This window comes from Bos grunniens, chromosome 10 (assembly GCF_055505025.1).
Source record: "Bos grunniens cultivar Pamir isolate PY7600 chromosome 10, Bosgru_T2T1.0, whole genome shotgun sequence".
In the NCBI taxonomy this organism is placed as follows: Eukaryota; Metazoa; Chordata; class Mammalia; order Artiodactyla; family Bovidae; genus Bos; species Bos grunniens.
Genome location: NC_141174.1, coordinates 9,659,066 through 9,669,439, shown reverse-complemented (window position 1 = coordinate 9,669,439; position 10,374 = coordinate 9,659,066). Strand labels below are relative to the sequence as shown.

Below are 10,374 nucleotides of genomic sequence, written 5' to 3'. Positions count from 1 at the left end.
ATGTGCCTGAACTGATTTACACTCTGTTTGGCAGGTTGAGAACATTTCTTGTTTTAACATAATTCCTTTGATTGCTAATTGTGGCGCGCAGAAAATGGACCCCCTCCCCAGATGTCCATGCCCTAATCACCACAACCTGTGAATATGTTGTGTAGCGAAGGGGAATCAGGATGGCAGATGAAATTACTGTAGTTACCAGCTGACACTGAGAACAGGAGATTGGCTGGGATTACCCAGGGGGATGCAATTTAATCACAAGCTTTCTTAAAAGTAGGAGGAGGCAGAAGAGATGCAGAGACATTGTTGTGTCAAGAAGTCCAGTTCCTGCACTCCTGGCTTTGAAGATGAGGGGAGCCCAGCCAAGGGAGCAAATGACCTGTAAAAGTTGGAAAAGGTAAGGAGAGTTTCTGAGAGGGGAGGGACCCTGCAGCCACCTTGACCCAGTGAGGTCTTTGTTGGACTTTCTTCTATTAGACTTTAAAGTAAGAAATTGTGTTATTTTAAGCCACTACATTCATAGTAACTTTTTTTAAAGTCGTAGAGAACTAGAGTGCTAATAAATGACAACCTCTTTTCACGTATTTGTTACTCGTTCAGGTTTCTCATTGTGTGAGTGTACTGTCCTTCTCCACTCTTCATTTCTCTGTCAATATGTCTGTCTCTTTAAAATTAATATGCAGCAGATTTAGAAACATTTAAGATAAACTGTTTTTCAGTTAGTTCAGTTCAGTTCAGTTGCTCAGTCATGTCTGACTCTTTGCGACCCCATGAACCACAGCATGCCAGGCCTCCCTGTCCATCACCAACTCCCGGAGTCCACCGAAGCCCACGTCCATCGAGTCTCTGATGCCATCCAACCATCTCATCCTCTGTCATCCCCTTCTCTTCCTGCCCTCAATCTTTCCCAGCATCAGGGTCTTTTCAAATGAGTCAGCTCTCTGCATCAGGTGGCCAAAGTACTGCAGTTTCAGCTTCAACATCAGTCCTTTCAATGAACACCCAGGACTGATCTCCTTTAGGATGGACTGGTTGGATCTTACAGTTCAAGGGACTCTCAAGAGTCTTCTCCAACACCACAGTTCAAAAACATCAATTCTTCGGCACTCAGCTTTCTTTATAGTCCAACTGTCACATCCATACATGACCACTGGAAAAACCATAGCCTTGACTAGATGGACATTTCTTGGCAAAGTAATATCTCTGCTTTTCAATATGCTATCTAGGTTGGTCATAACTTTCCTTCCAAGGAGTAAGCGTCTTTTAATTTCATGGCTGCAATCACCATCTGCAGTGATTTTGGAGCTCAGAAAAATAAAGTCAGCCAGTGTTTCCACTGTTTCCCCATGTATTTGCCATGAAATGATGGGACTGGATGCCATGATCTTAGTTTTCTGAATGTTTCTGTTATGTAAACTGTATTTTAAAGTGCTTTTCAATTTGCTTTTTTTCCTGCACAAAAAGGCTGTTTTGAAGTATTTTGGGGTTGTAAACTGATAATTTTATAAAATTAAAAGTTAAAGAGCTGTGTTCCTTTTTGGGCTTTAATGTTAGTGTAAAAATTTCATCAATACATTTAAGTCTAGTCACTCTTAACAATCACTTATAGAGGTCTGAATAATTCTCAGTCCTATTTACAACTTAGTTAAGCTCCTTCAGATATTTGGAAGTGCATTTGTAAAATAAACATATTTAATATAATTTTAAGTACTTTATTAAGGAGCTGTTCAAATTAAGAAACAAAACATTTCTAAGTGCTAAAATAACTCTTATGCCCCAATGGAAATAAACATGGTCAATGCCTTCATCTTCATTTCTAATACCAATATCTGATAAAAGAAACCATGGGTTCTTAAAGTAATGGCTGATTCTAGGTCCAGACATGACATATACAAAATGAACCTGGAAACTGTTAGTGCCACAAATTAAGGCCATGATTATTAAAACATGCATATGTGTGCACAAGCCAATGGCCAGATCACAGGATCTGATTGAACGAGCTTTTAATGCTTAAAGCTGGAACAATTTGTGCAACAAAATAAAGAAGCATGGGATTATAACCCAAGATATAAAATAAATATCCATGATTCCATACTGAACTAAATGATCAAATACAAATGGGAGTTGGGAGAACAGACCCTACCATGCAGAAAAATTCCCATGATTTATATAGCATTTTCCCCATCACAGAGGTGGAGCATAATTCCTGATTTTTTTCAATGTGGGCTTCACATAGTAACCTCCTTTCAAAGAGTGCCATTTGGAAAAGGGGTCTGGGTGGGCAGAGTGGTGGAGAGAAAGTGCCTGTGAAGAGATTGGCTTTGAATTGCAGAAACTTAACAACACTCTCAGCCAAGAGACCAAGGTTAACATCAGCAGTGACAAATTATTTTGATAGTGTGATGTGATGAGAATGACAGTAGACTTTGTGGTCTTATTCCCCAAACCCACACTCTTGGTCTAATTATGAGAAAAAACATCAGATAAATCCCAATTGAAAGACACTTTACCAAATACCTGATCAGGGCTACTCAAAACTGTCATCAAAAATAAGAAAAACCTGAGAAATGCCCACAGTCTAGAGTTGCTTAATGAGACATGACTACATGTAATCCATGGAACATAAAAAGATGTTGGGTTCAAACTAGTGAAATATGAATAAATTATGAGCTTTATTAATAATGTATTAGTATTGGGTCATTGGTTACGACAAATGTACAAAGTTAATGTAAGAGGTTAATAACAGGGGAAATGATGTGGGCCACATTGGAATTCTCTGTAGTACGTAACTTTTCGTAGATCTAAAACTTCTTTAAAAATCCTCCAATGTATACAGCAGATAATATGTATATAGCAGGTAATATGGTGGACCTAAAATTCTCCTAAAAGTGTACTTGGATTATCAATTTAATATTCTAAATTTAAGTCAACTATGCATTAAGTAGCATTAAGTTCCAGGTACTGGAGACACAGCAAATGTATCAATTGTTCACTCAGCTGTGTCCAACTCTGCAACTCCATAGACTGTAGCTGTCTAGGGTCCACTCTCCATGGGATTTTCCCAGCAAGAATACTGAAGTAGATGAATCAGTTCAGTTCAGTCACTCAGTCATGTCCAACTCTTTGGTAAACCATGGACTGCAGCATGCCAGGCCTCCCTGTCCATCACCAACTCCAAGAGTTTACTTAAACTTGTGTCCGTTGAGTTGGTGATCCAATCATCTCATCCTCTATTGTCCCCTTCTGCTTCCACCTTCAATATTTCTCAGCATAAAGGTCTTTCCCAGTGAGTCAGTTCTTTGCATCAGGTGGCCAAAGCATTGGAGTTTCAGCTTCAACATCAATCTATCTAATGAATATTCAGGGCTGATTTCCTTTAGGATGGACTGGTTGGATCTCCTTGCAGTCCAAGGGACTCTCAAGAGTCTTCTCTAACACCACAGTTCAAAAGCATCAATTCTTCTGTGCTCAGCTTTCTTCACAGTCCAACTCTCACATCTATACATGACCACTGGAAAAACCATAGCTTTGACTAAATGAGCCTTTGTTGGCAAAGTAATTTCTCTGCTTTTTAATATGCTGTCTTAGTCAGTCATAACTTTTCTTCCAAGGAGCAAGTGTCTTCATTTCATGGCTGAAGTCACCATCTGAAGTGATTTTGGAGCCCCCAAAAATGAAGTTTCACTATTTCCATTGTTTCCCCAACTATTTGCCATGAAGTGATGGGACTAGATGCTATTATCTTAATTTTCTGAATGTTGAGTTTTAAGCCAACTTTTTCACTCTCCTCTTTCACTTTCATCAAGAGGCTCTTTAGTTCCTCTTTTACTTTCTGCCATAAGGATGGTGTTATTTGCATATCTGAGGTTATTGATATTTCTCCCAGCAATCTTGATTCCAGCTTGTGCTTCATTCAGCCCAGTGTTTCTCATGATGTACTCCGGATATAAGTTAAATAAGCAGGGTGACAATATACAACCTTGACATACTCTTTCCTGATTTGGAACCAGTCTGTTGTTCCATGTCCAGTTCTAACTGTTGCTTCCTGACCTGCATACATATTGCTCAAGTGGCAGGTCTGGTGGTCTGGTATTCCCATCTCTTTCAGAATTTTCCATAGTTCGTTGTGATCCACACAGTCAAAGGCTTTGGCATAGTCAATAAAGCAGAAGTAGATGTTTTTCTGGAACTCTCTTGCTTTTTTTTTTTTTTTCTCTCTTTTTTTTTTCTCTCTTGCTTTTTTAATGATCCAGCAGATTTTGGCAGTTTGATCTCAGATTCCTCTGCCTTTTTTTTTTTTTTTCCTCTAAATCCAGTTTGAACATCTGGAGGTTCACGTATTGTTGAAGCCTGGCTTGGAGAATTTTGAACATTACTTTAGCAGCGTGTGAGATGAGTGCAATTATGTGGTAGTTTGAGCATTCTTTGGCATTGTGTTTTTTGGGGATTGAAATGAAAACTGACCTTTTCCAGCCATGTGGCCACTGCTGAGTTTTCCATATTTGCTGGCATATTGAGTGCATCACTTTCACAGCATTATCTTTTAGGATTTGAAATAGCTCTACTGAATTTCCATCATCTCAACTGGCTTTGTTCTTAGTGATGCTTCCTAAAGCCCACTTGACTTTACATTCCAGGATGTCTAGCTTTAGATGAGTGATCACACCATCATGATTATCTGGGTAATGAAGATCTTTTTTGTATAGTTTTTCTGTGTATTCTTGTGACCTCTTCTTAATGTCTTCTGCTTCTGCTTCAAACAGCTCAATTACCTAAAAAATTTTGTTTATATGTAGGATATGCACTAAGAGATATTTGCTTAGTGATTGTTTAAGAAATAAAGCATGCCTAAAGGAAGATGGCAGAGAAGGCAATGGCACCCACTCCAGTACTCTTTGCCTAGAAAATCCATGGACAGAGGAGCCTGGTAGGCTGGTGTCTATGGGGTAGCTAAGAGTCGGACACGACTGAGCGACTTCACTTTCACTTTTCACTTTCATGCACTGGAGAAGGAAATGGCAACCCAATCCAGTGTTCTTGCCTGGAGAATCCCAGGGGCGGGGGAGCCTGGTGGGCTGCCGTCTCTGGGGTCACACAGAGTCGGACACGACTGAAGCGACTTAGCAGCAGTAGCAGCAGCAGCAAAGGAAGATGGAAAGGAAGATGATAATGATTGTTTTGAGTTTGTGTTCTTAACACTGCTATTTTATTTGTGTGAAATTTATTTTAAGACTTTTAGTATTAACAGTGTGACACATGTTTGTGTATGCAAGTTAATTCTAATTTACACCCTTGGGGACTTGATGTTCACAGTATCTTATTCAGGAATCCACACTTCAGAGGTGGTTAAACAGTGTATTATATGAAGCACCTCAAGCAGAAATCAATGCCTTAGAAGGTGGCAACTTAGCCCTGGTATGAGAATGTACATGAGAGAGGTTGTTTATTATTAGTATCAGGAGTGTTAGAAATAACTTTTATCAGTGAAATAAAGGTGTTAAACATGGAGAGTTGCTTAGGAAGAGTGTATATTACCCATGGTAATTGCATGAATGAGGTGTAAGAATTTAGCGAACTTGACAGTGGAGTATCAGTGTGAATTTTGGGTCCTATGACCATTTATTTCATGGAGAACTTTGTCACTTTGGCTTACTAAAGACCAAATCTTCCACCAGAGTCTTACTGAGTCTGCTTTCTGAGAGTCTTTTGTGAGGCTAATAGGAGAGTTCAGTTACTGAAAATATGGTCTAACTCCCATTTATTTTTACTTGCTAATATGTGCTTATGTGGGACACAGAGGAATTTAGTCTTAGACATGCTTTGATTTAACATACTAGTTGCTTAAGTTGTGAGAGGGTGGGCTCTTTTTGTACATTAGCAGGCTCTTCTAGAGTAGATGTTTAAAGACATTTTACTGTACTTAATCTTTTAAAAAGGTAAAATCATGATTTTTTTTAAATTTTATTTTATTTTTAAACTTTACAATATTGTATTAGTTTTGCCAAATATCAAAATGAATCCGCCACAGGTATACATGTGTTCCCCATCCTGAACCCTCCTCCCTCCTCCCTCCCCATACCCTCCCTCTGGGTCGTCCCAGTGCACCAGCCCCAAGCATCCAGTATCGTGCATCGAACCTGGACTGGCGACTTGTTTCATACATGATATTATACATGTTTCAATGTCATTCTCAAGGTAAAATGAACACATGTTAAAGATTTGATTTAATGAGGGGATCAAGATGATGTTAAAACTAGTTCAAAGGAAAATTCTAAGAACAGATACATAAATATGAAATATTGAAAAGAATATGCAAATAGAGGTAGGCTGGGAGCTCCCAAAATTTCCCTCAGACTCAGTGACTTGGTAGAAGACACACAGGACCCTACTCCATACTTTTGTATTATTACAATGAAGGGACATGTTTTACAATTGGCCAAGATAAAAGGAAAAAGTCCAGGAGAAACCAGGTGTCAACTTCCAGGTGACTCTTCCCAGTGAAGTCCCACAGGGGTGTGTTTAATTCTTCCGGTAACAGGGGTGAGGTGGAGCATACCTGACTGTTGGTATCCATGGATTTTTTTATGGGAGGTCAGTCATGTAAACGTGTACTGTCCATGTAACTGATCTCCGTGACTCAGACTCTAGCCCACCACCCAGAACAACATAAAAAGGCTTTCACCATAAATAACGTCATTAGGATAAAGTTACCTAGTACAGAGTGGCCCAAAGCATTTTAAAAAAGTACACAAAACATTTTTATCAGGAAGAATATTCTATGAGCCCAAAGGTTATCTCCCTGGAACTGACCAAGAGCCAGTCTTTGTTTGGAACATGAAGGATTTGGGCACCTCAGGCCTGCTGAGTTAACTGGTTTCAACTTAAAATGTCAAAACCATCTTTTCAATGGGAGCAGGGAAAAGTTGTTCTTCTACCACACTGGATTCATACTCAATAACTTTCCAGCGATACCAGTTATCTACAACTGGGAGATGTAAAATAGGTCCCACAGAATCAGATGACATTGAAAAAATATGTTAGAGACAAAGTATGTTAGAGGTGATGCACAGCTTTCTCAGGAAGCACAACTTTCCCCCAGTATCCAAATGCAAATTGGTTTTGTTCAATGAACCACTCTTAGTATGCCTCATGCTGTTACTTTTATGTATTAACTCATACCTTTGCATTCAGGGTTATTGGACTAGAGCACTATTCTGATGATGAAGAGACCGTATTTCAGAGAAGTCTGTGTTCTTGTTTACATAAGAAAGTGAAACCATATTTCAAAAGTCAGTGCTTGTTCCATATGAATAAACTCTGGACCAGTCACAGACATTTAGGGATATAGATGCTAATATTTTTCAAAATAGGAAAAAAAAAAAAAAAGATTCAATATTGACTCTTAAGTCTTTGCTAGTAGGCTAGACTACAGCTTGAGTAAGCTCAATTCTTTCTTCACTGAACGCATTCAGATAACCTCAGGGATCCTACCCAAATCCTCTCTGCTTAGTGTCTGAACACATAGGTGTAGCTTGTTACTGCAGTCCAGTGAAGGCAAACCTGAGCTACTCACTGGGCATTGTTCATACTAGCTGAGTGTTCCTTACTGTAATGATCATCCCTCGGTGAGTTCATGCAAAATATTTTGGAACTTAATGTTCACAAAATTACTGATTTCCAACCATATGATTTTCTCTTCTTTGAGAAGCATTTCAGAGTGTTGAGTGCCAATTATATCTCTAGCTTCCTGTTTCTCCAGGCTTGGCAGCTCTTCTCTTAAACTATCTCTGATAACAGCTTTCAATGCACTCTTTAAATTAGTAGTAAATTAGGAGGTTATTTTGCTAGCTGGTGCTTTGCTTGTATATTTTAAGTTATGTCTTCTCATAGGCTTCATTGAGAAAGGTATTGGAAAAAAAATTATGTCTTATATTTATCTAAAAAGATAGTTTGCTCATGGTGCTTATGAGTGTGTGTTTGAAGAAGATAAATGGATAGATTGTGTAATTTCCAACGTCATAAGAGATGCTATGAACATTATAGGAACAATGGCCTCACTTGCTAATGTGCAAGGAAAACTCCTCATAGTTTTAGGGAGACATCCTTGAAACACAGTGAATCTGTGTGTAACTTTCATGTTTAGAAATGTGACAAGTCATTTTGTCCTTTGAAAAGATGGAGGGTGGGCTCTGGGCTTTTGAGAGATAGATGGATAATTATAGATATAAAAGCATGATACATTTGAGTAGGGGGCAAGGGGTTAATTATAAAGAATAGTTTGATATGGTCTCATTAATGTACTAATATATGTGCATAGAAAAGATCCAGAAGCCTATACATTGCAGAGTTAATAGTTTTTCTGTGTCTGTTGGGATAATGAATGGCTGTAATTTTCTTCCTTTTGCTCAATAATAAAGATTTCTAAGTGTTCTATGATGAACATATCTTATTTCTTTTTAATAAGAAAGTGAACAGAAAATATCTGAGTCTAAATGAGGTGCAGGGAGAATAATTGAATATGTGTTATATCACCTCCCACGGTGGCAAATGTCTTCAGCTATAGAAAGAAAACAATGAGGTGGGTGGAATTGGGTTATATGTGGTATTTCATCCAGTTGCCCTAAAATCAAATTCTCACTTTGCTCTGTCACTGAGATCTTTCTATAGTTAAAAAGACAGGAAATACAGTATTGGAAGCCTTAAACCCTGCTACATGGTATTACTTTTTTAACTCCAAATCAGGCTCAAAAGAGGAACAAAAGGGATTTAATCCAGGACTACTGGAGCAACTTCTTCTATGGACTAGTCAATCTGTATTGAGAGGGGGAGGTCAATTAATTCATACAGAATTTCTCAACTTTGGCACTGATGACATTTTAGGCCAGATAATTGTGTTTTGAGGAGGGTTATGTGCATTAATCAAGGCTATGGTTTTTCCTGTGGTCATGTATGGATGTGAGAGTTGGACTGTGAAGAAGGCTGAGCGCCGAAGAATGGATGCTTTTGAACTGTGGTGTTGGAGAAGACTCTTGAGAGTCCCTTGGACTGCAAGGAGATCCAACCAGTCCATTCTGAAGGAGATCAGCCCTGGAATTTCTTTGGAAGGAATGATGCTAAAGCTGAAACTCCAGTACTTTGGCCACCTTATGCGAAGAGTTGACTTATTGGAAAAGACTCTGATGCTGGGAGGGATTGGGGGCAGGAGGAGAAGGGGACGACAGAGGATGAGATGGCTGGATGGCATCACTGACTCAATGGACATGAGTCTGAGTGAACTCCGGGAGTTGGTGATGGACAGGGAGGCCTGGCGTGCTGCAATTCATGGGGTCACAAAGAGTCGGACACGAATGAGCAACTGATCTGATCTGATCTGATGTGCATTACAGAACACATCAGCAGCCTCCGCCTGCTAGTGCCAGCAGCAATACTCAAGTTGTACCAACAAAGTGTCCAGAGACTTCCAAGTATTCCTTAGGACAGTATTACCCTTAGTGAGAACCAAAACCTTAATGAACACTTGCCTGTAATTTCTATACATGCAGGATTATTTTTGGCTGCATATGAAAGATTAAGCCCCAGATATTGATTACTTAAGAAGATAGACCATTTCTTCTTCCTTATATAAGTAGGAATCTGAAGGTGGACAGTTCAGAGTTAGCATGGCCATTCCACAGTTATCAGGAACCCAGAGTTCTTCAAACTTACCTCCCGCATTTCTTACCTTGCCTTCCTTTCTGAAAGTTACCTCATAATTTGAATTTCTTGTGTTGACCAGATGTCCAGAGTAATTTTCCAGGCAAATATCAAGAGGAAAGGCAAAGAAGTCTGAGAACCCTGTCTTCCTTTCTCTTTCAAGAAACCTCATGGAAGTCCTACACTCTTTCACTTTCATCTCATTGACCAGAAAACTTGCCACACAGCTCCACTTAGATGCATAGAAGACATAAATGTAGTCTGCGGGCTAAGCACATCTCCAGATTTCTGGATGGGGTTCAGTTAGAAAAAGGGCAAAAGGATGTCGGGGTTACATTCTCTTAGCATTCTGCATAATATACAAGTCTACCCTCTGAGAGAAAGCTTTGATTCCAAATAAAATATTACCAAATTGATTCAGAATATCTATTACAAAATTGTCTTAAATAATGAAAATCTAATTGAACTAAGAGACTCCAGAAATGCTACTTTTGTTTTATTTCAATATTTGAAAAACCACCCTAAATGATGGTTGCACTGCCTGGACAAGTGCACTGTGGATATCATTATATCTGTCTTCAACATTTGGCTTCCTTGCAAAAGGCTTACCTCTACCTCTGATATTTTTCTGAGAGCAGAGCCCAAAACACAGGATTCTGTGCTGGGAGTTCATTTAAAGTCATC

General features: G+C 39.1%; 1 long non-coding RNA gene across 4 annotated transcripts in view; it reads left to right on the top strand.

Moving 5' to 3' along the window:
* Positions 1 to 257: 257 nt before the first annotated feature.
* LOC147363897 (uncharacterized) overlaps positions 258 to 10,374 on the top strand; it is a 54,434-nt gene continuing 44,317 nt past the window's right edge. For all 4 annotated transcript variants that reach the window (XR_015133893.1, XR_015133890.1, XR_015133891.1 and 1 more), the window contains exon 1: positions 258 to 394. This is a non-coding gene — a long non-coding RNA (uncharacterized LOC147363897). The remainder of the gene's footprint in view (positions 395 to 10,374) is intronic.